Consider the following 27,538-nt stretch of genomic DNA (forward strand, 5'->3'; position numbering starts at 1 on the left):
TGGCAGAGCAAGACTGCCAAGCCTTGCAGGCCAAGGTAAGGCATTATTTTATTCTAAGGACAATAGGAGCCACTGTCCAGCTTTAAGCTGGAAAAGAGGTGATGTGCTTTGTGTGACTTTGTACTCTCTAATTCCAGTGAAGCGGTGAGTAGATGGAGGTAAAGAAGGCAGGAAGAGACAGAGACAAGAGTGTTATATGATAGAGACAGATAATGACTTAGACATTTTGAATGCATAAGGATTCTTCCAGCATTTCTAATCTTAGAAAACTGTTTGCAGACCTAGCAATATGACTTAGCCTGGCTGATGTGTTTGAGCAATGACCTATGATTCCTGGTCAAGGGCACCTGCCCAGCTTGCGGGCTCATCCCCAATGTAGGTGGGCACACTCATTAGTCAACAGAGCCAAATATCAACAGTACAATGATTGAAATTTTTTTTGCGAGCCAAATTTGTTAAACTTAAAAACTTATTTTAATGCCACTTCTTCAAAATATACTCGCCCAGGCTGTGGGTATTTTGTGGAAAAGCCACACTCAAGGAACCAAAGAGCCGCATGTGGCTCTCGGGTCGCAGTTTGCTGACCGTAAAACAATGAACACATGACATTTTTGAATCACTGCTAAATTGGACTGAGTAAATATAATTGCATAATATACCAGTGTCCAGTTCTAGATTCAGTATAAGATATTATGCTAGTATGGAAAGGCAAAGAGCTAGGTGCTCCTTTTATATATTTATAAGGCTCACACAGGTTAATGTATATTCTTGACATCACAGATTTATTTCTATGTTAATTTACTTTCAGAAAGCATGTATAACCATAATATACATGGTAAGAAAGTAATTTTATTCATATGTTTGGACATAAAAAATATCATTATGCAGCCTAATAATCCCAGTTGACAGTCAGAATCATTTAAAAAAAACAAAAAACAGATACATTAAAAAAGAACTCAAGAAAAGCAACAGCCGCGCTCTGATCTGGTTCTTCCGCTTTGCCAGGTGGCACTGATTGATGCCATCGAGCTCAGTTATTTGCAAGTCCATTTCATGATCAATGCCAGGCCTCATCGCCTTTGTCGCCTTTATTCAGCCTCCTGAAAGGTTGTTTCACGTTTGCACATACATAAGAAGGCCTGAGAAAGAACTCCGACTGCCGTGCTTTGCAGGCAACTGAGCAAGCAGTTTGTTGTTGTTTTCCTGGTTGTTGTTTGTTTGGTTTGTTTGGTTTTACCCATGATGACAGCACAGATGTTGGTCCCAGAGATACCAGAGTACTACTCTGCACCATTAAAACCCAAATGGGGTGATTTCAGATGTTGATTCAGATCTTTTCCAAAAATGGGAAAAGGCATTTTTATTGATACTTCGTTTGGATAACTTTGAATTTTTCTAAAGGTATTTAACCTCTAGAAGGGACGGATGAAAGTCAATCAGGGAAAACCTGTCTCGTGATCTCTGCCAAGTACCCGCGTCCAAGCCCAGGCCGCCTCTGTCCAGGCAGCGAGCTGTGAGCCAATCGTGCAGCCTGTCTCATAACCAGCAGCACGTGTCCCTCCACCCTCACTGAAAGGGCAGAGAACATGCTTCCACCATTTGAAACCCCAGATGACTGAGAGAACTTGATGGTTTTGTGTGTGTTTTTTGAGGGGGGGATTCTTTCTTTTTTTCCGTCCTCACTTCTCTTCACACCTGAAGTTTAAACAAGTGATGCAGCCCCTCACCAGCCCCTCCTTTGGCTGAGCCTCTGCTTCATGGCCTGGCATGCCGGAGAAACTGGTTCTCCACACCCAGGGGAAATGACAGCTTTTCACAGCAAGCGCTGGCTCATAAACAGTGAGAGGAAGCGTCCACACACGTCCCAACCTGCCTCTTCCAAAATGTCAGGGCAGCCAGCTCGGTAGGGAACCCTGCAGGGAACATGCGCAACTCTTTACATAACTTTGTGAAAAGTAGCTTTATGGTGTTTACAGCCTAAACAGAGCACAGGTGACAGCCTTGCCACTCTGATGCCTCCAAGCAAGTGGCCAGCTCACCCCACTGCTGAGGGCTGTGCGGTCTTTTCTGAGTGGCCCTGGAAGGCAAAGAGAGAGAATGGAGGACAGAGCTAAACATCAGGGAAGTTAGCTTAGTAAAAAGGAGGTTTCCAAAACCCTGGCAAACGGCTTATTATTATTATTATTTTTTTTTTTTTTAATGCCAGTTGTGAGAAAGGCAACTGCTTTTCCTAGAACTTTCTCTGAATGTCACACTCCTTTGTGCAAATGTCTGCTACACACAGTGAGCTGGTGAGCGTCTGGACAGGAGGGACAAAATAAGTACACAGTAGATATAATGTGTTTATAAATGCCGAGTGCTGAAGGGAGGTAAATTTATTCAGGTTTTGTTTAGCTGTTGTGCTGTTCGTGGGAAGTGCATGGCATGCCAGCAAAATACCCCCAAATGCACAGTTAAGTTCTTTTAAGTCCATACTTAACCCTGGAAAAAATAAGTGAGCTTCCAACTTAATCACTTCATAATTTGGGCTTTAAAAACTAATATATTTCCATGTAATACAATGAGAGCTATAGTATTAAAATTAAAGGTCTGATGTTCTTCATCTACTACATGTATTTATAAGCTCCATAATGTCCAACTCTTGCACAAATTGAGTTTTTCACAAAAGTTAATACTTACAAGATACTTTCTGGGCATTTGGTTGGCCTTACATTCATTCCTAGCCATGAATAAATAAATATTCTTGAGACTTATGGAAAAGAACACCCTGCCTCCTCTGAGAAGTAAATTAAGCTAAATCAGAAATAAAGAAGAAATAAATGGTAATCCAATAGGAAAAGTATACAAACCATCACATTCAAACACTTTGGCCTCAAATATAAAGATAAGTAAATTACTACCTCCTCCAAAAATCCATGCCACTTCTTATGTAAAGCCCAAACTACCACCAGGACTTTAAGTTAGTTCAGTATAGACACTCTGCCAGACATGATGTATTTGATTAAGCTCCTGGCTTTTTATCTTCAGACTGGTTTGCTAAATTAATTCAAAAGTCTCGGGAATATGAGAAACAATGGCAATAACTCAAAATTTTTCATTATCTGTTCTTGGATGTGTCTTCATTTGTCATAACTTCTGGGCTATAATAAAGGAGCTGCTTCTGTCTTTTCCCATAATTTGGAGTTTACTCTTTCTGGGCATTAGCTTCAGTCCTGGGCTATGTAGCTAGGGGAGGCTGTGAGCTCCTTCTTTATGGGAAGCCTCAGACGAACGTAAGTGTCACACCCTTTGCCTCTGATCTTCCTAGTCCTAGTCACCCTCTTTTCAGCTCACTGAGAAGCAGACCATTAGGGAAGGGATGAGGGAGAGCCAGATTTTCCAAATTGTAAGTGATCCAAGTTTATAAAAATCCAAGAGCTAGGATAATTAAAACCATGCTTTATAATGTAAGCTATTCTTGTGGAAGAAAAAAATAGCCTATAGTAAGTTAACAACAAAATTTCCTATAAATATTTACAGTCATGCAGCTCATAATGACGTTTTGGTCGATGGTGGACCTGCAAATAGGATGGTGGTCCCATAAGATTAGTATGGAACTGAAAATTTCTATCATCTAGTGACATTATAACCATCTTAACATTGTAGCACAATACATTACATGTTTATGGTGATGCCAGTATGAACAAACCTCCTGTGCTGCCAGACATATAAAAGTGTAGCACATACAATTATGATGGTAGGCTACATCATCTAGGTGAGTGTCAGCCCGCTCTATGATGTTCACACAGTGATGAAATCACCTAACAATGTAGTTTTCAGAACTCAGCCCCACGGTTAAGCGATGCATAATTGGATTTCCAGAAATATGTGTCTTTATGGGGTGTTCTCCATCCTTCACCTTCTTTTGTAGGTGCTTATCCATCTTCCTACTAAAGGCAGGGGACATACCAATAAGGTAAAAATAAAAAATAAAAAATAAAAAATAAAAAATATAAAAAAGCCCACCTAATCAGTTTTGCTATGGGTCAGTTAGCATAACAATGTACTAGAGTTTTAATACAGGAGTTGGTCAATACTAGCAAAAGAAAAGACTATTCATCTTGTAGATATTTCACTCAAAGGGACATGATTATGAATAGTCAACCCCCTACTCCCCTCTCCACCAACGGGGAAACTATAATAGATTTATTGATAGTGAGTTAAGCCCTGAAATAAAGGCCTGGAGTAAAAAGACAAAACGGGTTACAGGGAATATAAGAGACAGAGATCAGAGAGGTGACTCCCTAATACTCATAGGAAGTAGCATTTGAGTACACAGGTAAGTTGATTTCTCTTCCTGGAACCCTCATCTCCATGAAAGGCATATGGAAAATTCCCACCTCCTTCAAATCTTTGCTAAAATGTCTCCATTTAAAAAAGCCTACCACACCCATGCTATTTGAAATTGCAAACTACCCTCCACTCATTCACTCTAATCCTATTTACTTCTTCTATCTACTTTTACCTCCTAACTATACACTTTATTACATGAGATCATTTCCTTTTTCACTAAGTTATCATTTATTGTACTCTCCTCTCACCAACATGTTTTCGAATTCTCCCAAACACCTAGCACAGACCCTATGTAGAGACAGAATTGGCTTCTGCTTTTGGACTCTACTCCACAGATCACTCCAAATGTTACCCATTAGAGTGAAGGGGTTACATTAGATTATTGTCACCTCAAAAAAGGTCACCATGACAATGGCATGGATAGTTCAGACCACTATCTCCAAATACCTTTAGCTCAGAATTTTCTATTAGAGTTTTTCCACAAATAACATGGGTTTCCTTTTTTATTTGAAGCACTACTGCTAGTAAGGAATCACAGATAAACTACATTCAATCAAAAAACAAACTTTGTTGACAAGAAAGAGCCGTAGAAAAACAAAAAAGTAAAGAAATAAATAAATAAGACACCACCATATAATCAAAATGATATTATTGAGGAAGAAGAGGAAAAGGAGAAAAGGAAAGAGAGGGAGATAAAAGATGTTAATATTTTAATCCATCACATAGGGAAAACATCTTCCTAATTGTCATATATCATTGCTACAAACTGTCAAATATCAATTATTTTATTTTATTTTTTTTCTTTATTGATTAAGGTATTACATATGTGCCCTTATCTCCTCATTGCCCCCCCCTCCCACACCACCACTCATATCCTCACACCCCTTGTGTCTGTCCATTAGTGATGCTTATACACATGCATACAAGTCCTTTGGTTCATCGCTCACCCTTACCCTCACCCTCCTTAACTTCTCTCTGAGGTTTAACAGTCTGATCAATGCTTCTCTGTCTCGAGATCTGTTTTTGTTCATCAGTTTATGTTGTTCATTATATTCCACAAATGAGTGAGATCATATGATATTTATCTTTCTCTGACTGGCTTATTTTGCTTAGCATAATGCTCTCAGTTCCATCCATGCTGTTGCAAATGGTAAGAATTTCTTCTTTTTTACCACAACGTAGTATTCCACTGTGTAGATGTACCACAGTTTTTTAATCCACTCATCTGCTGATGGGCATTTAGGCTGTTTCCAAATCTTAGCTATGTTGAATTGTGCTGCTATGAACATAGGGGTGCATATATATCCTTTTTGATTGGTGTTTCTAGTTTCTTGGGATATATTCTTAGAAGTGGTATTACTGGGTCAAATGAGAGGTCCATTTTTAACTTTTTGTGGAAACTCCATACTGCTCTCCACAGTGACTACACCAGTCTGCATTCCCACCAGCAGTGCATGAGGGTTCCTTTTTCTCCAAATCCTCACCAGCTCTTAATCATTTGTTGATGACAGTTTTTCTGACAGGTGTGAAATGGTACCACATTGTCGTTTTGATTTGCATTTCTCAGATAATTAGTGACGTTGAGCATGTTTTCATATGTCTCTTGGCCTTTTTTATGTCCTCTTTTGAAAAGTGTCTATTTAGGTCCATTGCCCATTTTTTTATTGGGTTGTTTATCTCCCTTTTGTTAAGTTGTATGAGTTCCCTGTAAATTTTGGAGATTAAACTCTATCGGTGATAACATTGGCAAATATGTTCTCCCATGCAGTGGGCCTTCTTATTGTTTTGTTGGTGGTTTCTTTTGTGGTATAGAAGCTTTTTATTTTGACATATTCCCGTTTGTTTATTTTCTCTCTAGTTTCCATTGCCCTAGGAGCTGTATCGGTGAATATATTGTTTTGGCATATGTCTGAGATTTTAGGTGAGTGTCAGCCTGCTCTATGATGTTCACACAGTGATGAAATCACCTAACAATATAGTTTTCAGAACTTGTGGATTCCTCTAGTATTTTTATGGTTCCCTGTCTTATGTTTAAGTCCTTTATCTACTTTGATTTTATTTTTGTGTGTGGTGTAAGTTAGTGGTCTAGTTTCATTTTTTGCATGTACTATTTATCTGTCCAATTTTTCCCAACAATATTTGTTGAAGAGACTGTCTTGACTCCATTGTATGTTCATGCCTCCTTTGTCAAATGTTAATTGAGCATAGTAGTTTGGGTCAATTTCTGGGTTCTCTATTCTATTCCATTGATCTATATGTCTGTTCTTGTGCTAGTCCGAGGCAATTTTGAGAATACTAGCTTTGTAATACAACTTGATATCTGGCATTGAGCTCCATCTTATTTGTTTTTCCTTTTCAGGATTTCTGCAACTATTCGGAGTCTTTTTTTATTCCAGATGAATTTTTGGAGAGTTTGTTTGAGGACTGCAAACTATGCCATTGGTATTTTAATGGGAAGTGCATTGAATCTATAGATTGCTTTGGGTAGTATGGACATTTTAATGATTTTGATTCTATCAATTCATGAATATGATATGTTCTTCCATCTGTTTATGTCTTCCTCTATCTCTTTTTTCAGTGTCCTGTTGATTTCTGAGTACAGGTCTTTTACCTCTGTAGTTAAGTTTATTCTTAAATATCTTAATTTTATTGGTGCGATGGTAAATGGGATTGCTTTTTTTAGTCTCTCTTTCTGTAAGTTCACTATTGGTGTATGGAAATGCCATAGATTTCTTGGCATTAACTTTGTATCCTGATACATTGCTGTATTCATTTATTAAGTCTAATAATTTTATGGAGTTTTTAGGGTTTTCTATGTACACTATTAGGTCATCTGCAAATAAGAATATTTTTAATTCTTCATTTCCGATTTGGATGCCTTTTATTTCTTCTTCTTGTCTGATCACAATGGCTAGTACTTCCAGTACTATGTTGAACAGGAGTGGTGAGAGTGGGCATTCCTGTCTTGTTTCTGTTCTTAAGTGAAATAGTTTTAGTTTTTGCCCATTGAGTATGATGTTGGCTGTGTGTTTGTCATATATGGATTTTATTATGTTGAGGTATGATTCTTCTATTCCCACCTTGCTGATAGTTTTTATTAAGAGTGTTTGATTTTGTCAAATACTTTTTCTGAATCAATTGATATGACTATAATTTTTATTTCTCAATCTGTTTATGTGATATATCACATTTATTGATTAGTGGATATTGTACCATCCTATATCCCCCGGATAAATCCTACTTGGTCATGGTGTACTTGATCTTTCTGATGTACTGCTGGAGTCAATTTGCTAAAATTTTGTTGAGGATTTTGGCATCTGTGTTCATTAGGGATATTGGCCTGTAATTTTCTTTCATTGTGCTATCTTTGTCTGGTTTTGGTATTAGGATAATGCTGGCTTCATAGAATTAGGTTGGAAGTGTTTCTTCCTCTTGAATTTTTGGAATAGTCTGAGGAGGATATGTTTTAGTTCTTCCTTGAATGTTTGGGAAAACTCCCCTGTGAAGCCATCTGACTCCGGGCTTTTGTTTGCTGGAAGCTTTTTGACGACTGCTTCAATTTCTTCCATAATTGACAGCCTATTGAGATTTTTAGATTCTTCCTGATTGAGTTTTGGAAAATTGTATTTTTCTATGAATATGTCCATTTCCTCTAGGTTGTCTAGTTTATTGGAATAAAGTTGTTCATCGTATTTTTTAACAATCCTTTGTGTTTCTGTGGGATCTTTTGTTATTTCGCCTCTTTCATTTTTTATTTTGTTTATTTGGGTCCTCTTTCTTTACTTCTTGATGAGCCTGGCTAAAGGTTTATCAATCTTGTTTATCCTTTCAAAGAACCAGCTTTTGGTTTCATTGATCTTTTGTATTATTTCATTTTTGTTTTTGTTTTTTTGCCTCTATGTAATTATTTCTGCTCTAATCTTTATTATCTCTTTCCTACTGCTCACTCTAGGCTTTTCTTGTTGCTCTATTTCTAATTCTTTAAGTTGTAGAGTTAAATTACTTACCACCATTTTTTTCTTATTTTTTTAGGTATACCTGTAAAGCTATTAACTTTCCTCTCAGGACTACTTTCATTGTATCCCATAGATTTTGGATTGCTGTGTTTTCATTGTCATTCATTTTCAGGATGTTTGTAATTTCTTCTTTGATCTCTTTGGTAACCCAATTATTGTTTAAAAGCATGCTATTCAGCTTCCAAGTGTTTGAATTTTTTTGATTATTTTTATTGTAGTTTATTTCTAATATTATGCCATTGTGATTTGAGAAGATACTTGATATGATTTCAATCTTCTTGAATTTGGAGAGACTTTACCTGTGACCAATATGTGGTCTATCTTTTAAAATGTCCCATTCCACTTGAGAAGAACATATATTCCATGGCTTTGGGGTGAAATGTGCTGAAGATGTCAATTAAGTCCATCTGATCTAGTGAGTCATTTAGGATTGCTGTTTCTTTGCTGATTTTTTGTTCAGAGGATTTATCCAGTGATGTCAGTGGGGCATCAAAGTTCCCTACTATGATTATATTGTTGTCGATCTCTCCTTTGATATCTTCTGGGAGGTTTGTTTGATTGTTTGTTTGTTTGTTTTTTAATCTATTTGGGTGCTCCTGCATTGGGTGCATATATATTTAGCAGGGTTATATCCTCTTTTTCTATTGATCCCTTTAGTATTATGAAGTGGCCTCCTTTATCTCTTCTTATGGCCTTCACTTTGAGCTCTATTTTATCAGATATAAGTATTGCTACCCCAACTTTTTTTTTCATTTCCATTTGCCTGAGAGATATTTTTCAATCCCTTCACTTTCAGTCTGTGTGAGTCCCTGTTCAGAGGTGGGTCTCTTGTATACAGCACATATGTGTGTCATGTTTTTTTGTCCATTCAGCCACTTGATGTCTTTTGATGGGAGCATTTAGTCTGTTTACATTTAAAGTTATTATTGATAGGTGCTTGTTTGTAGGCATTTTTATTTTTGTGCCTGGGTCCCTTCTTATCTTTTTATTTCTTCTTTTTACCCCAGTCCCTTTAGCATTTCTTGTATTGCTGGCTTGATAGTGATAAACTCCCTTAGTCTTTTTTTTTTTTTTTTTTTTTTTTTTCTGTGAAGCTCCTTATTTTCCCTCCAATTTTAAATGATAACCTTGCTGGACAGAGTATTCTTGGATTCAGTCCTTTGTTTTGCATTACTTTGAAAATTTCCTTCCATTCTTTTCTGGCCTGATGTGTTTCTGTTGAGAAATCATTTGATCATCTAATGGGAGATCCCTTGATGTAACTTCCTGTCTCTCGCTTGCAGCCTTTAAGATTCTCTCTTTGTCCTGAACATTTGCCATCATAATCATGATGTGTCTTGGTGTGGGTCTTTTCAGGTTCATCTTGTTTGGGACTCTCTGTGCTTTTGTAGCTTTTTTCTTCCCCACATCAGCGAAGTTTTCTGACTTTATTTCATCAAATAGGTTTTCTAACTCTTGTTCCTTTTCCTGTTATTCTGACACCCCTATTATTCATATGTTGCTCCATTTCATGTTGCCCCATAGATCCCTTAGGCTCTCCTCTTGTCTTTTAATTGTTTTTCTCCAGTTGCAGTTCAGTTTGGGTGTATTTTGCTTCCCTATATTCTAATTCACTAATTCAATCCTCCACTTCTCCTAGTCTACTGTTGAAACTTTTCATGGTGTTTTTTATTGCAGCTATATCACTCGTTATTTCTTCTTGATTTTTACTTTTTTTTCTCCCCCAAATATCAATAAGTTTTTTTTTTCATCCATCCAGTTTATGAACTGTATGACCCTTATTCAGATTCTTTTTCTGACATATTGCATGCCTCCATTTCACTTAGCAATGAAATGGTGATTCTTCCTTTTCTTCCCATTTTTGCTCTCACTGAAGAATCTAGGTGTTGGGTTGTGCAGAGTGGCTCCTCAGGTGGCAGTGGCTTCTCAGGTGGTGGCAGCTCCTCTGTGGGTGCTTCTCACAGCAGTGGTGGCTTCTCTGGCTGTCAGGAGCAGGCTTCTCATGCAGCTTCTGCTACTTGGACAGGAGCAGGCACTCACAAGGCTGCTGTTCCTCGGATGGGGACAGACTGATTGCACAGCTGCTGGTCCTCAAATGGGGTTGGGCTGCTCACATGGCTGCTGCTTCTTGGACAGGAGCAGGCTGCTCGTGCAGCTAAGGCTCCTCAGATTGGGGCAGGTTGCTCATAGGCAGCTGCTCCTTGGATGGGGGCAGTCACTCACAAGGCTGCTTCTCCTCTGATGGGGATGGACTGCTCACATGGCAGCTGCCCTCAGGTGGGAGCAGGCTGTGTGTGGCTGTTGCTCCTCAGACGGGAGCATCTGTGCAGGGCTGCCACTCCTCGGATGGGAGCAGGCCATGTGAGGCTGCCACTCAGCCTATGGCAGCCTGCTCATGTGGCTGCTGCTTGCATGGCCGTGGTGCCCGTGGCATGCTCCAAGAATTCTCTGCCCTTTCCAGCTGTGAATTGTCTCACCAGCTGTGTCTACTTTGCCAATTTGGGGTAGATGATATTCAATTTAGTTGCTTGTTCTATCTGCTCTGGGACAAGGCTTGGGACACATCCATCGATTCCACTGCCATTTTTCTCCCCCAAATATCAATTATTTTAAACTCCAAAGGAAAAATAAGAAAACTGATAGATAGGGTAGAAATTGAGGCCCCAAAATGGTCAGGTCATTTTAGGCCTTAATAATTTAAGCAAGTGTTTTACTTTTGCATAGAGAGGTCAGAGAATGTTTTTAATTAGGCTTCTAAAAAGCTAGAGTGCTTAATTATATGAATTTCTCTATCATTAATTTTCTTCCCTAAACATTGAACTCTTGAAACCCTATACTTTCTAGATTTCCATTTTAATAAAATTCTAGTCTGTTATTTGGCACAAATGCATTTTGCTGTACTATAATCAGGAATCAAAAATTTTATTAATTTTGGCAAATCTGGGCTTCTCAAGTGAGATTTTGAAATTTATAAAGAAACACATTTCCAATTTTCGGTTGCAGATCATATAAGTAATAATGAGCAGAGTTCTAAAACCTCATTCCTGTGAACAGAGCCCCAACCCTGGATAATCCACTTGAGCTTCTCTGACTCCCTTTAATTCTAGGCTTTTTTGTAAGTATAACTGACAGACTGTTAATTCTTCACCAGGCACAGGTGAAAGAGAAGAATGAGGATGCTTGTTCCTAAGGGAACCGAAGTAAAGAATGATGAACTAGAGTAAACGAAGGTAAAAAAAATTTTAAAAAAGTGGGGGGGGGGGGGTCATTTGCTCATTCAGCATCTGGTTTAACTACTATTAGATGTCAGCTTTATAACTTTAAGTTTGTAGATACAGGACTAGAGGGAAGATACAGAAAATATCAGCTCTGCTGGTTAAGGCTCAGCAGAATGCCTTGAACAATATTTAAATAATGGCTAAATGATGGAACAAATGAGTGAATGAATTAATGAGTCCATAAGAGACACAACTTGCAAACATAGAAAATCAAGTAATAAGATAGTAACTCCTTGAGTAAATGTTAAGTAGTAAGCACCTTATAGTTCAATTTTTTTAATTTTCCCTGTAAACTAAAGGGACATGGAAGGTGAGTTAGAGAAAGTATGACATATAAATATTTAAAAGAGTGGTATGTATTTATTGTTGCAATATTTATAGTAACAGAAAATAAGGTAAACCACAAAAGGGAATTAGTTAACCAAGTTATGGAACTTCATACAATAAAATAGTATATATCTCTAATGTAAAGGAATTTTTAACATGAAAAAAATTATTTTTTTTAATTTTCACCCAATGACATGCACAGAGAGAGAGAGAGAGAGAAAGAGAGAGAGAGAGAAACATAAGAAATATCAATCTGTTACCTCCATATGTGCCCCAGAACCTGAAACCCAGGTATGTTCACTGACCAGATATCAAATCAGATACCTTTCAGTGCACAGGATGACACCCAGCCAACTAAGCTACTCTGACCAGGTGAAAAAAATATTTTTAATATATAATTAAGTGGCAAAAAGGTTTCAAATGAGTGTAGATAATGAAGTTATGTTTGTAAATAACAAATATAAATGAATGAATGTACATAGTTATTAGTCATGATGTCTCAATTAATTATTATTTCTTCTAGCATATTTTGTAATGAATATGTATTATAGTTGTTTTCATAAGAAAAGGTATATATATGTTAAGTTATGTGGTTGTGGGCTGAAAAATGGTTTCCCAGATAGGCTTATGTCCTAACCCCTGGAACCTATAAATACATTGTATTACATGGCAAATGGGAACTAAAGCTGTAGATGGAGTTGGGCTTGTTAATCAACTGACCTTAAATTAGAAAGATTATCCTGGATTATCTCAGTGGGCCCAATCATATGAGTGCTTAAAAATGGAAGAGGCCACAGAGAAGAGAGGCAGAAAGATAGGTCCTGAAAAGGACTCTACCCACTATTGCTGGCTTTGAAGATGCAGGAAGAAGGCCACCAGCCAAGGATGCAGCAACCTATAAATACTCAGAATGGTCCTCAGTTTACAGCCAACAATGTAATAGGGATCTCAGTCCTGCAACCACAAGGAAGTGAATTTTTCCCATAACCCAAAAGAGCAGGAAACAAATTCTCCCAAGCAGGCTCCAGAAAGGAACATAGTCAGGCGGCACCTTGATTTTGTTTTAATGAGACCCAAATCAGATTTCTGACCTACAGAACTATGAGAGGATATATGTGTGTTGTTTCAAACCACTAATTCTGTGGTAATTTGTTACAGCAGCAATAGACAACTAATATAAGTTGAGAAGAATTTGGAAATAGAGAAAAAGGATGAGGGGAACAAATTTTACTCAGGGGTAGAGATGTACATGACATGCTGGAAGACCCAATAGGAACAAAGGTTAATAAAAGAGAGAGTGAGAGGCATATTTGGGAGGTCCAGGTGAGAAAGCAGGGGTCAGCTGTCCTCTGCCTCTGTGAGATGTCCAGATGGAGTCTACCTTTTGAAAGTGAAGGAGAAGGTTGTGGGATGGGAAGGAGGAATGAACTTGGCCAGGAAAATGAGCAACTGGTGAAAATGAGACAGAGTTTTAAAAGGGGGGGGGGGGGGGGGAAAGAAAAAAAAAAAAAAACATGGGGAGAGGTAGCGTAGGAAGCAAAGGGAAAATGACTGAAAAGACCGACCAGCCAGCAGCAAAGGGCCAACTGAAGTGATCTGGGCCAGGCAGGGCTAGCTGCACTAATTGACCCAGGAGCCAAATGAGAGGGTGATCCTCATCAAATGATGGGGATTGGCAAGAACCCGTCGTGAAAGCTACATGTAATCACAATCCCAGGGAAACAACACCCACACGCAGCCCTCTTATTCTTCTAGGTTAGGATTGGAAGTGACGGATGGCAAAAACTGTTCAATCGTTCCTTCAGAATGAGAGCCTGTGTTCTTCAAAGTGACCAGGCTGTACACAAGCAGTGTTTGTGTAAACAGCAGCCTATTGGCCTCACATTTCACCAAATCTAAAAAAAATGAATGGCTGTATTGAATTCTATTTTTTTCCTTGTTTGTTGCTTTATTACATGAAGTTTGGATCAAAACCTACATTTAATATAAATACAAGTTGATCTGCTAAAATATTATGAAAAAGATCGTTAAAAGTAGCCATTCCTGAAACCTGAAATGTTCTGGTTTTTGATAGACTGCCAATGGTACTTCGTTTGGATTAGAATTAAGCATCTGCCAAATTAAAACTAAAACTAAATCTCAATCTCCAAAGATTTTTCTATAAATTTAATATAAGATTTTAAGCAGCTCTTCTCAAATACTCTAGGAAAAATGAGCAATTTCTACCTTAAAAAATATGGCAAACTTATAAACCATTTACTTCCCACAAAGTTTGGAAAGAGGAGGAAAGAGAGACAGGCCAAAAGTTACCTTATTTTCCTGACTCAATTTCAAAAATATATGTAGTTCTAGAATTGGGGAGAGGGAAGCAGTATTAGAGGTGACAGTTGTTACCAGTCTCTAGTCAACAGTATGACAATCAGCCTAGCACATGTCAATGCACCTTAAGTCAGAATAAAGCAGGATGGACCATCACAGCCCTTCTGGGAAGAGAACCAGGAGATCATCATCACCATGATTTTCTCTAATGAGAGGGGCCATGTGCCAAACCTTTGCCAAACACCTTCTCAGATATTAACTATCTCTCAAGAACCATGGGAGACACAAGCCATATACTCCTTTTTTTTACAGAATAGGAAGCCAGAGCAGAGTGGATAAGGGTTTATTTCTCCCCAGTCACCCAGTGCAAAGTAGACCCTCATCATTCTCATTTTCATTACCCTGTTTTATTATTTTCTTCATTATGTCTATCTCTATCAGGAATTATTCAATGTGTCTGTTTGCTTCTAGGTTCCCGGGTGATGCTTAATTAATATGTATCAGGTCAGTGAAAGAACTGGCCCAAGGCCCCACAGCTGTTGGCACCAAGCAAGCATTTAAACTCTCTTCTCTCCAAATCCAAAGATATCTACATATTTAAGGGTTTTTTTTTTATTTTAAAAGAACTACTTAGATACTCAGTAATCCTATATAATAAAAGTCTAATATGCAAATAGGTTAAACAACTGGAACAACCAAACAACCGGTCATGGTGACATTGTGCTGACCACCAGAGAACCTGTGCAGAATATGGAAGAGGTTGGCCACAGCAGGATGGTGGAGCAGGTGATCAGGGGCACCAGACCAAAGCTGAGCACCAGTCCCTGTCATCGGAGTGAGCCTCTGGTGGTTACTAAAAATTCTTTGCTCCAGAGTGCCACGGTCCCACCTGGCACTCGTACCTGCTACGGGTGCTGAAGCCACTGCTCACGCCGGCTGCCAGTGTCAGAGCTGCGGCTCACACCTGTTGCCAGTGCCCAGCGCTGGTCCTAATCTCTTGATGCCATCAGTGGGTGCAAGTGGCAGCTGCTAGCCTTGATCACCCCTGAGCACTTCTCCACCTTCCCCTGCTCCTGAGGAGCAATCGAGGCAGCAGCCACCGCACACACCTGTGGGGGCAGTGGAGACTGCAAGCAGACAGGGGACTGGGGGCCACAGAGAAGAGACCAAGCAGAGGCATGGAGGATGGCCTGAGACCTGCTCCTGTACCCACCACAGCTTTGAGTTCCACAGTTCCTTTCAAGGTGTACAAATTCGTGCACTGGGCCCCTAGTAAAATGATAAGGAGTTTTGGATATGCTTTAAAACAACAGAGGAATGGGGGTTGTGCGTAAATAAAACAAAATTGAGCTGAATTAATAATTGTTGAAGTTGGGAGATAAATAGGTGCAGGTTTGTCCAATATTCTCTACATTTGTATATGCTTGAAATTTTCCATAATAAAAAGGCTCATTTAAAAAACAAAGAGAACTTCAGCACTCATTTTTTTTTATTTTTGTCCTCTCTTTTCCTGCTGTAATCTTTGCTATTGCCAGTCTAAATTTTTTTCTCCTTATGCAATGCTACCTAAACAATTTCTATTCCCCTTATTGCCTTTTCTTCTCCATTTCTTTGGCTCATGTAAAGTAGGAAAATTTTGTATTTTTCCCTGAGCACTTCTACAAATAAAATATTATCATATTCTCAATTTTGACCAGTAACAAAAAGCAGAAACTTCGTTTCAAAACTGTATATGCACAAATTAATGAGTTTATGTACAACTTTAATACATTTAATGGTTTAAGTAGATTTTTATGTATCAGGAGAATTGCAACACATGACATATCTGACTTGTTATTTAAAATATTAAATATAACATTTCATTACTCACAAAATGTTCTCCTGAGATAAGCAAGCAAGCAGTAACACCTACTCAAAGCAATTACAAGAAATAAGACTGCCTTTATACTCCAAAAATATATATAAATTTATTGTTTTTGCTTTCATTCTGATTCTCATCTCTCTATCATTGTGACTATTTCCATTCTCTGATGCTTGTCACCTGAACCCAAATGTATTAGGAGTAGCAAGGTGCCGGGCCCCAGGGAGATGATCACTCTCTCACCCTCTCTCATATCTAAGAATAGTTCTGTAAAATCATCCGGCCAATGAGACACACATGAAAGTTTGCTCATGGTCTATCAAAATTTTAGTATTTGTTTAAGGGGACAGAAGAAGTTGGCATGTCGTATCCCCCAACACACAAACACACTTACACACACATGTACACACAGACTTCTTCCCACCTTGAAAAAGATGTGAAGCTATAGCAACAACCTTGCAACCATGAAAATGGAATTCAACAAACATAGGGTAATAGACTGAAAGAAGGTAAGAAATCTATGCACTTAATAACATGACAGAACACCTGAGTCAGTGCTAGCAATCATCTACTTCTAGATATCTGTTTGTATTCTTTAAGTCAGATCTTTCAATTGTTATAGCCAAATACACTTTTGTAGTCTTTTTTTCTGAAATTTTTCAATTGCAAATTAATGTTGGTAAATGTCATAGAGAAAAATGAGGAAGATGCTAAAGTAGATGAGCTTTACAGACAGGAAGATCATGGTTTTGCTCATATCCTTCAGTTTACTTGATGGTTTCAAATAACACCTCAGCTTTGTGGTTCTCTCAAAGGACTATTTCATTCAGTACTCATTTAGGGTTCTAATCTAAACAGTGGATGAGATGAGGTGTCATATACTTTACCATAAATAAAATAACATACTATGAAATAAAATATGCACAGTGTTTCCACTATTTCATCATATTGCTTATAAATTTCATAACCATCAAAAACAATTCCAGTTTTATGAACTTTTCCCTTCTGCCTCACCAATCCTTTTCTGAGCTTGTCTTCTAACTTCTCACACTGACTCCCACCCACTGACACTCCATCTCCAATGTCTAATTCCTTCCCTCTAGAAATAATTGCTGAACTTTATGTCCAGCCTATATCAGTTATTAGACTCTTTCCTTTGCTCAGCAAACATTCATTGAAGGCCTACTATATGCTATATTCAGTGTGAGGTGCAGGTGCTAGAATATACTGGTGAGTACACTTGTCTGGTGAATCTAGTAGTCTAGAGGACCACAGATTCTCTTTGAAATGTCATCTCTGTGCAACTAGTCATAGAGTGCAACTTATTTTTATGTGGTTGAAATGAACATATATAAAAAAAGACAGATTTTTAGATGTTTAAAAATATTCCAGGCTTACTATTGCAAGTGAATAATTTGATAGTGAACTTTAGATGCTTTGACAGGGTGAGAAGTCTACCTGGGGAAAAATTTAAATTGTTCTGTATGTTTTAATATAAAGAATAAGAAAAAGATTTGTTTGAGTGTTTTAATTTCCTTCAGAGGGTATCAGCCATCTAGAAAAATTGCCAAACCTAGGTCACACACACACACACACACACACACACACACAAACACACACACTGTGTAGGTGTTAAAAATACATCAAATGTTAGCCTTGAAGCAACCTTAGGGATTAAAGTCCATTCCTATCCTTTGACATATTAGGAAACTGAATGCCAGAAAGGTTCAGTGGCTTGGTAAAATTACAAGCTAGAAGATACTTAAGACCCAATTATTTTACTCAGAGAGGAGGTTTATTATAGCAGGAGTTAATTAAATTAGATAGTAGAACAAGAGTCATCAAATCACAGCTGAAAAACTGACTCTTGCCCTCTGTTGAAAGGGGATAATTAAAGAGAAAGGAAATAGAACTCAGTCTGCTATTAAGTGTAGGGGGCAAGCCCAGCAGTTGGTTTGAACCATGAGAAGAATGAATGCAAACTCAGATGCTATATGTTATTGACCCCATGGTTACAGCATTCCAGGAAGTAACCGTAATACATTTCCTGATAATGGAAAGTGCCTTGTTTAAAGGTCTGCTTACGTGTGCAAGACAGAATTTTACCACAAATGTGGCTGAATGGTCTTTGAATCTAAGAAGCAAATCCAGCTGATTTGAAACTTTAGAGTAAGAATATCTCAGAAGCTCAGTTATAAGAGTGGATACTAAAGACAGGTTGTCAATTTGTTCCTAGGTGGTTTCTTTGAGTCACTCTCCACGTGATTGTCACTGCTCTGCAGTGGATGGCCTGGGAGAGACCATCCACAGAGGTTCTCAGGTGGCATTCATGGATCTTTAGGGAATCGAGAGATGTAGCATATTCCACTGTGTTTTCTGAGAAGAGAGGGTCCGCTGTTTCATTAGATTCTCAACGAAGTTTCTGACTCTAAAATGGCTTAGGATTCTATTAATAGACTTGGTGACTCCAAACTTCCTTCATGGATAGAAACATGATCAATGCATAAACAAGGTCAATGCATACGTGGGCTTCTCCCAGCTTCTCTTCTTGAGGTGACCAATAATTTATGCCAGGCAAGTATTATAGAAATGCAAGTTTCACTGATTGTAGTACCTTTTCCTAAAAGGAGGGCAAAAAGGTGAAAAAATCTAAGTTGTCAACAGGTACAGTTTTGTACTTACTTGTGTGTGAATTGAAGTATAGACAAAATATAATGCAGAAAGTATAGATAAAATCATCTTTTATGCAGTACCAGCAGCTTCCTCACAGTTGTATTTCTCGGCCTGCCCACAGTTGCCTAGGGAAATGTGAGAAAGCATGTGGAAAGCATGATTAATGGTTCTTACTTATCTTCTATTAAAATGCCTAGCGGCTTTTGAATATAGGTATCTGAACATTTTAAATGTATTAATTTATTTTTATTAAAATCAGGGTATCCTGACACTAAATTGCTTTAGCACTTTGCAAAAATGTTACAACACTAATTTACGAAGTGAGCTTTCTAGCTATACATGGGCTGGACATTTCTCCATGAAAGCTTCAACTTTCTCTTTTTAAAGCTCAGAGCTTTTGTTTTTCCTGAATATGAATTCTTGCCCCAACTGGCAATTTTCTTCTACCTCCCTCATTTAAATACTGTGCTTTCTAAATGTGCCATGGGATTGTTTAGCATTATGTTGTCAACAGTTCACAGAAAAAGAGTATATTTTATTTGAAACAGAATGAAAATGACATCCGTCATACTTCTGTTTAGTTTGTGAGAAGGGAATATATAAAATTGATAAAATCAACATGGGGCACCTAAAGAGTACCAGGAACTGAGAATAATGATAATGATAATAATAATAATAACAACAACAACAATAATAGCTCCCCGTGAGGGTGTGCAGGAGAAAGCCAATTAATGATTCTCTCTCATCATTGATGTTTCTATCTCTCTCTCCCTCTCCCTTCCTCTCTGAAATCAATAAAAAATATCTATAATAATAAAAGCATAATGTGCTAATTAGACCAGACATCTTTTCAAATGACCTTCCGGACAAAGCTGGGGCTGCAAGGGAAGCCCAGGTCCTGGGGCTTGCCAATGGCCAGAGAGAAAAGCCCAGGTCCCAGGTGCCAGAGGGAAGCCAGTGCTGACAACCAGGGGAAGGAAGTCCTACTTTTGCACAAAGTCCGTGCATCAGGCCTCTAGTGTAATAATCATACCTAATAGAAGATCAATATGCAAATTAACCATCAGTCTGCTACACCCACAAGCCACACCCACCAGCAACGCCCACCAGCCAATCAGAGTGAGTATGCAAATAAACCCAACCAAGAAGGCTACCAGGAGGGAGGCTTGGGTTTCCCAGGCAATGGAGGAAGCCAAGCTTTCCACATACCCTGGCAGGCTCCAGCTTCCACTCAAGGCTACAAAGTTTCAATTATAGAAGATAAATCCAAACAAAAATGACAGCAGCCATGAAGTGAGCAGGAGGCTTGGCTCCACCCCAGGTTACAAAGTTTCAATTGTAAAAGGTAAATAAATTCCAGATACAAGGACCTCCACTTGGGTCACCAGGGGGTGTGGCTGGCCTGCAAACTACCACAGGACCCTTGCTCAGGCCACCCCATGTCCCAATGGAACCCCACCCTGATCCAGGACACCCTTCAGGGCAAACCAGCTGGCTCCCACCCATGTACCAGGCCTCTATTCTATCTAATAAAAGAGAAATATGCAGATTGACCATCACTCCAACACACAATATGGCTGCCCCCATGTGGATAAAGATCCTGCCCCTGTGTGGACACAAGATGGCCACCACAAGATGGCCAGCAGGGAAGGACAGTTGGGAGGGACCAGGCCTGCAAGGGAGGGCAGTTGGAGGTGATCTAACCTGCAGAGGAGGGCAGTTAGGGGTGACCAGGCGAGCAGAGGAGGGAATTTGGGGACAAACAAGCTGTCAGGGGAGCAATTAGATATCAATCAGGCTGGCATGGGAGTGGTTAAGGAGTGATCAGGCTGGCAGGCAGAAGTGGTTAGGGGAAATCAGGAAGACAGGCAGGCGAGCAGTTAGGAGCCAGCAGTCCTGAATTGTGAGAGGGATGTCCCAGATTGGAGAGGGTACAAACTGGGCTGAGGGACACCCCCCTCCTGCCCCCATGCATGAATTTTGTACACCGGGCCTCTAGTAATAATTATAAGAATGAGGAAGAGGAGCAGAAGGAACAGGAGAAGGAGAAAGAGAAGGAAAGGAGGAGAAGGAAGAGGAGAAGAAGGAAGAGGAGAAAAAGAAAGAGAAGGAAGAGGAGAAAGAGTAGTAAGGGGAGAAGGAGGAGAAGGAGGAGAAGAAGGAGGAGGAGGAGAAGGAGGAGGAGGAGGAGAAGGAGGAGGAGGAGGAGAAGGAGGAGGAGGAAAAAAGGAGGAGGAGGAGGAGGAGGAGGAGGAGGAGGAGGAGGAGGAGGAGGAGGAGGAGGAAAAGAGCAAGTGTTTATCAGAGGGTACTCTATGCCAGACACTTCAATGTGTACTTTACATCGACTAGAACTCAACCCTCACCACAACTTTATGAGAAATAAAATATTTTTAAGCCTCCTTTCACAGGTGAGAAAACTAAGACAAAAAAAAGGTTAAATCCATTGTCCTAACTCTTGCAACTAATAGCTGGAGCTAGGACCTGGGCTCAGGTAACTCCATCTACAGCCTGCATGCTCATACTCTGGAGATAGCACAGAAAAACAGGGGAGAATAGATTCTATAATTTTGTTTTCTAAAGAGTACCCTGTATTATAGAGAGGATTTTTAAACATTATTATTTTACTAGAAGCCTGGTGCATGAAATTTGTGCACTCTGGGCTTGGGGGAGAGGGGGGCAATGTCCCTCAGCCTGGCCTGAGCCCTCTCACAGTGTGGGAGTCCCATGACCGATCACCCGACAGAGGGAGGCCCTGTCCACTCACCACAGTGCCGCCGGCCAGATAGCCTGGGCCTCCCTCTGTGGGGCAATCATGGGCAATGGCAGGGCCCCCAACAAATTGCATCACACCCATCTTGGTTGGCCTTGTGCCAGTGGGTGTTATAGCGTAATTGTCCAGATGGTCATTCCGCTGTTTAGCCGTTTAGTCAATTTGCACATTACACTTTTATTATTATAAATGGCTTATATTTATACAAGTAAAGTGACCTGGAAGAAAAGCAAAGAATGAGCTTTAAAACATTTTCTATATATTATATTTCATGTTATATTCAACTCCACATTTACTAAATAATATTTCAGAATAATGTCTGGAATTTTTGTGAATTACTTACATAAATCCCTATGCTGAAGTGTCTATACTCTGATATATTCTTTCAAGATAGTGAGAAGGCCACAAATCTAGGTAATGCATTTCTACTGTCAAACCACCACTGAGGTAAAAAAAAAAAAAAAAAAAAAAAAAAAAAAAAAAAAAAAAAAAAAAAAAAAAAAAAAAAAGGATTGAAGATATGAAAATCCATGGGGGAGATCTTTAAAAAAGAAGCTCAATTACTAGAGAGAGAGAAAAGAGCACGTGTTTTTGTTCCTCACACATCTTGTTTTTCACACAAGGTGGTAGTGTCAGGGAAGGTGAGTACAGTGGACGCATGCATCTCTGAGTCCATGCATGGTGTCAATGGTGGCATTTATGCAGCTCTCCACTCTGAAACCTGGTGGGTGCCACATGGCAGTGCCAGGACACCTCACCAAGGGAAGGTGTTTGCCAGGTTTTCAAACCAATAAAAGGAGAGTAAAAGCCATCCAATTCCAATGGAATTTTGCCTTGACAAGGTTTTTGACCCAGGTTCACTAAACGATGTTTAAAGTTTTGCATGAATTTTTTATTTCTCTTGTATTTTCCAAATGTGTCCTCTGAGATTCATCTACCACATATGCTGACAGGAACCTCGCACATGCCCAGCAGGACAAGGTGAAAATTCAAGCAGAAGAGGAGGCCGTGGGTTCACAGACACCTTCCTCTCTGCTGCCCTCCAGGAACTCACATTGCAGATAGAGAACACACCCTCTGCCCTGGCACTTCGGATCTCTGGGGCCTTCACCTTACATTCAATAACCCCTAAGACATTGTGCACCCTGGGATACAGTCATGAAAATTGTTTATCCAAGAGTCTAAAGGGAATTGAAAATTTGTTTACAAAGGATGGTTGTTAATGATGACTCAATTTATTAACCATGGCATCATAATAATTTGTAAAACATTTGCTGTAGATGTGAGCCAATGCGTGAAATTACCTGCCTGGCTGCAAATTACAGTTGGTGGTGTCACTTCCGACTAACGTAAACCAGTACAGACACTGCAGCATGGCTTATAGTTGAATCCATCAGAGGTCTCATCTGGAAAAAATCTCATACATTTCATGGAACAAAGCTATTATTTCTGAGGACAATGTGTTCAAGAAGAACAAGCTAACAAGACATTTGTAGAGGAAAGTGTAGCAAGAGTAAGAAGGTGATATTAATGGACATTTAACAAAAGCTACTACATTTTTATCTAACTTTGAAATCCTTTTACAACCCAAAATGTTTTAGGTCAAAAGAAAGAAGTGTTAGGGGTATGTGTTGGCATACATAACTGAAAAGTTCAGGGTAGAACGCCAAGCATGGCTGAATCTAGACACTTGAATGATGCTATCAGAACCTTTACTCTCTTCATCATTCTCAGTGTGTTTGTCCTTTTGGGCTATATTCTCAAGCAGGCTCCATCTCTAAGTGTGAAGATGCTTCTACCTAGCCTCCTACCAGCTTAAAAACAATTGTAAGAAGATGATGTCTCTCTCCCAAGAGAGAATAGAGAAGCAAGAAAATAAAGGCTGGATCTCATTGGCCTATTTTGGGTCATGTGTCCAGCCCAAAGCTAATCACTTTGTTATTGTGAGACTTTGTACTCAATGACCAGGTCTGGGTACCCAAGGACCCAAGCCTTGGGCTGAGCCCTTCTTTAACTTATGTATTAGTCTGATAGGCTACCATAACATGGTACCATAGACTCAGTGGCTTACCCAACAGCAATTTCTCACTGTTCTGCAGGCTAAGAGGTTCAAGGTCAAGGTGTTGGCAGGGTGGGTTTCTTTTGGAATCTCTCTCCTTGGCTTGTAGATAGTTATCTCTTTCCAGTGTCTTTCTATAATTTTCCCTCTGTATGTGTCTATGTCCTAATCTTCTCTTCTTATAAGGACACCATTCATATGACCTCATTTTATCTTACCTCTTTAAATAACCTATCTCCAAATATAGTCACATTTTGGTACTGAGATTTCGGATTTCAACATATAAATTAAGTGTGGGCCACAATTCAGCCTTTTAAGTTTAATTTTCTTAAAAAAAAAAAGATTGAGAAGCTGTTATCAGGAAAGGGGGAAATTAATGCTGAGCAGGCAAATACAACAAGTTGCCCCAAACTCCTTCCATTTCTGCAGACACTGTGCCCGCAAATCCCTGAAATGAGTTTGCTACAACCTTATTTGAGGCAATAATACCTTGAGTCCCTTGGGAATGCCTCTACTTGGAAGGTTATCACCTAAATACTAGAGAGTAATTTTCTTTAATATGTTTTTATTTATTTATTTCAAAGAAAAGAAGGGAGAGAGAGAGAAACATTGATGCTGCCTCCTGCACACTCCATACTGGGGAGGGGGAGTCACCAAAACCCAGGCATGTTTTGAATCAAACCATCAGCCTCCTGGTGCATGGGATGACATCCAACCAATGAGCCACTCTGGCCGGGTGACAATGGGGAGTAATTTTAATTCTTTTGAACCATATTCCCTAAGTGTGTTCTATTAAACATTACGTTCATTTTGGATTTAAATAAATGTTATTTTTTAAATTATGTGGTAAAAGAAAAGATTCTTATTTTGTATTTTTTAAAATACTCAACTCAAATTAGACAAGTTTCTTGACAACCAGACTTTTCAGAGTCTTTTAACACGTCAATAATTATGGTGAATCTCCAAAAGTGAAAATTTAGTTTGCAACATTTTCTATTCCTCCAAATACTAATATGCATTAGGGAATGCTTCTGATCTACAAAATGGCACTTAAAGTTAGATTTTGATTGTGAGAAGAGGGCAAGAGAGTGCCTAGACGTTGAGACTGTTGAAATCCAGCTTTTGCAAATTCTGGAGAACTTTTACTTCATCTAGCATAATAACCAGCACAACTTCATTTGGCAGGTGGTGGGAGGACCAGAGTTAAAAGAAGAGGGTCGTCTGAGGCTGGCAAAGGAAAAGACAAATGAAGACTAGGAAAAGGAATCAGGATGGAGGGGGATAGGAAAAGAGGCTGTAGTCCCAATCACCAAATTCATGAGATACAGCAAAATCTAAAATGAATTGGGGTGGCTTAGTCTAAAGAGGGTCTATCTTATCAAGGTGTGAAGGTCGATGACTACAGTGAGATTTCTTTAACATCATTTGAGTCTCTGGGTCATGAACCAGGGAAATTCATCTTAGCTGATGGGTTGGATATCGGAATGTGGAATCATATAGGGAGGAAGAACCTGCTCACTGAGGCAAGGGATGCAGATCTGAGTTCCAATTCCAGAAGTAGAACGGGACCTGAGCAGAGAGCAGTGAGACAACCTGACCATGGTTAGTAGAAGTCTAACCAGGGTGACAAAGGACTAATAAGGTCAGCTTTCAAGATCACTCACATTGTAAGGTACTGAGAATTCAGATTTCAATATATAAATTAGGAGATTTATGTGGCCACATATAAAACAGCCAATTTTTAGGCCACAGTTACGAGTGGGGGAAAAACTGCCATCATATAATCAGGCTGACTGCTCCTCCTTACCTTTTCAGCTTTGTCTGCAGCACCTCCCTCTCACTCTTCGTGCTCCACCAAAAGACCTGTTGTCCCATGCTATAAGACTGTAAACCTCCTGCTTTTTCTCTTACTATTTCCCTTTTCATATTTATCTGGGCAACTCCAGCTTCTCATTCAAAACCCAGCTCAGGCAAGACCTCCTCTGGAAGACATCCTTACCCTCCAGCCACTCCCTGTCTCCTCCCAGGCTGGGTTAGGTACATTCGCTTCATACTTCCATGGAACCTTGGTATCATACTCCAGTGCTGGGCCATGCTAACCCAAGGTACATGTGCATGTCTCTCTCCACTGGGAATGGGTAGGAGCGCAATAAATGTTTGCTGATCCCCACCGACCTGTGGCAACTTACCACAGAGAGTCAGAATTAAGCTCTGCATATTACACTTACTTTCTACTTGTAAATGTTGAAAAGCTACCCTTTCACATATAATTCTCCAGCCATTTGACCTCTGAAATAAAATTGAGCACACAATGTCAAGGGAGCTCAGGCATCCTTCTGACACATGGTAATTACCCTTAAAAGTATACCTCCCAACAAATCCCCTAAAAAACACTACAGCTCAGATTCTGGCAGTGTCCATAAATCACCAGCCCTGGCCCCTCAGAAGTTTAGGAAGTTAGCAAGGGCACTTGACAGAATTACTGCTTTTATTAATGCTGTGGGCTTGGATTATTTATTTAAGATTACTAGGACCTTGAAAACATGCACTTCAATCAGGACTTCACCTAAATCACAAGGCTTGGTACAAGGCCCCCTCCAGATAGCAACATCTTGCTATTTTCTGCTGTTAGAAAGAAGCTCTCTGAAGATATAAGAAGCTAGTTAAGCTCCAGGGAGCAGGAGGAGGATTAGAAGTATCTTTTCCATCCCAAGCACTATAAATGTTAAACACATGTTTTGCAGTTCAATTGTTATAAAATATTTTCCAACATGACCTTTATAAATACTTCTATGGCCCTCCCAATCCAAGGAGTGAATGACTGCTCAATGGAGTCCCCTGGGGAGGTGGAACGAGGAAGTGCTCCCAATGCCTGAACTCTGCCCTGAGAGTAAGGCAGACCCCGTGTGGAAGTGTGTTACCTCTTCCAGGTCACAAGGCTTCCAATCAGGCTCTAATTACTAGAACACTAAATTATTCAATGTGACCTGAACAGAAAACTTCCCAGAGTTGGAGAGGCAGACACAACCTCAAAGTGGGAAAGGGCTTGAAAAATCATCTACTTCAAAACCCTTCTTTTCCAGATGAAAGAAACAAGGCAGCGAGCTGAAGAGAGCAGTCCAGGTTCCTGAAACACACCTCTGTCTCCAATAGGCTCAGTTGCTGCTGACTGTTTTTCAAGACACCATAGGTTTGGCTGGTTTTCCCTTTGCCTCTCCTCTCTGTCTCTCCCCTCCCCTCCCCACAACTATATTCTCTTCCTCTTTCAGAATGAAGTAGCATATTCTGAAATCTCCATTTCCTTTCTCAGCCCGACCACCCACTATTCCTCAACAAATCAAACTGCTTCCATTCCTCAAGCCCAGAGCACACTTTCATCGGTGCCTTTGGATGTGTTTCCCCTCTGACTGTGATGCTCTTCCCTCTTTGGGCAACCAGCTACAGCTGTGCCTGGCTCTCCCGGGCAGAGCTAGCTCTTACCTCTGTGTCACCATAGTCACTACCCATATATTTTGCAGTGTAACACTGATGGCATTGATTTCTAGTTATGGATTACTTGTCTGTCTCCTGGACTTTTCACCATGCCTGGTATATGGTATATTCTCAGTTTCTATTGCAACTCTATTTGATAAACCCCAACTCCATATTTTTTGGGCCACTCTTACTGAAAATTACAACTCTGTTGAATGTTTCACCAATATCATGAGCTCAACATTTATAAAACAGAAGCCATAGTTTTCCTTGCTCATCCATCTACTGCCCCAAAATCTACTCCTGGTCCTCATCTGCCCATCTCTACCAATGTATCTATGTTCCTGTCAATCACCCAGATTAAAAACCCAAGGTTCTCGTTGAGTCCTTCTGACCTTCCTCTGTAAGACTGTCAACCATTGCCCTTCT

The sequence above is a fragment of the Pipistrellus kuhlii genome, unplaced genomic scaffold (genome assembly GCF_014108245.1).
Source record: "Pipistrellus kuhlii isolate mPipKuh1 unplaced genomic scaffold, mPipKuh1.p scaffold_m20_p_2, whole genome shotgun sequence".
In the NCBI taxonomy this organism is placed as follows: domain Eukaryota; kingdom Metazoa; phylum Chordata; class Mammalia; order Chiroptera; family Vespertilionidae; genus Pipistrellus; species Pipistrellus kuhlii.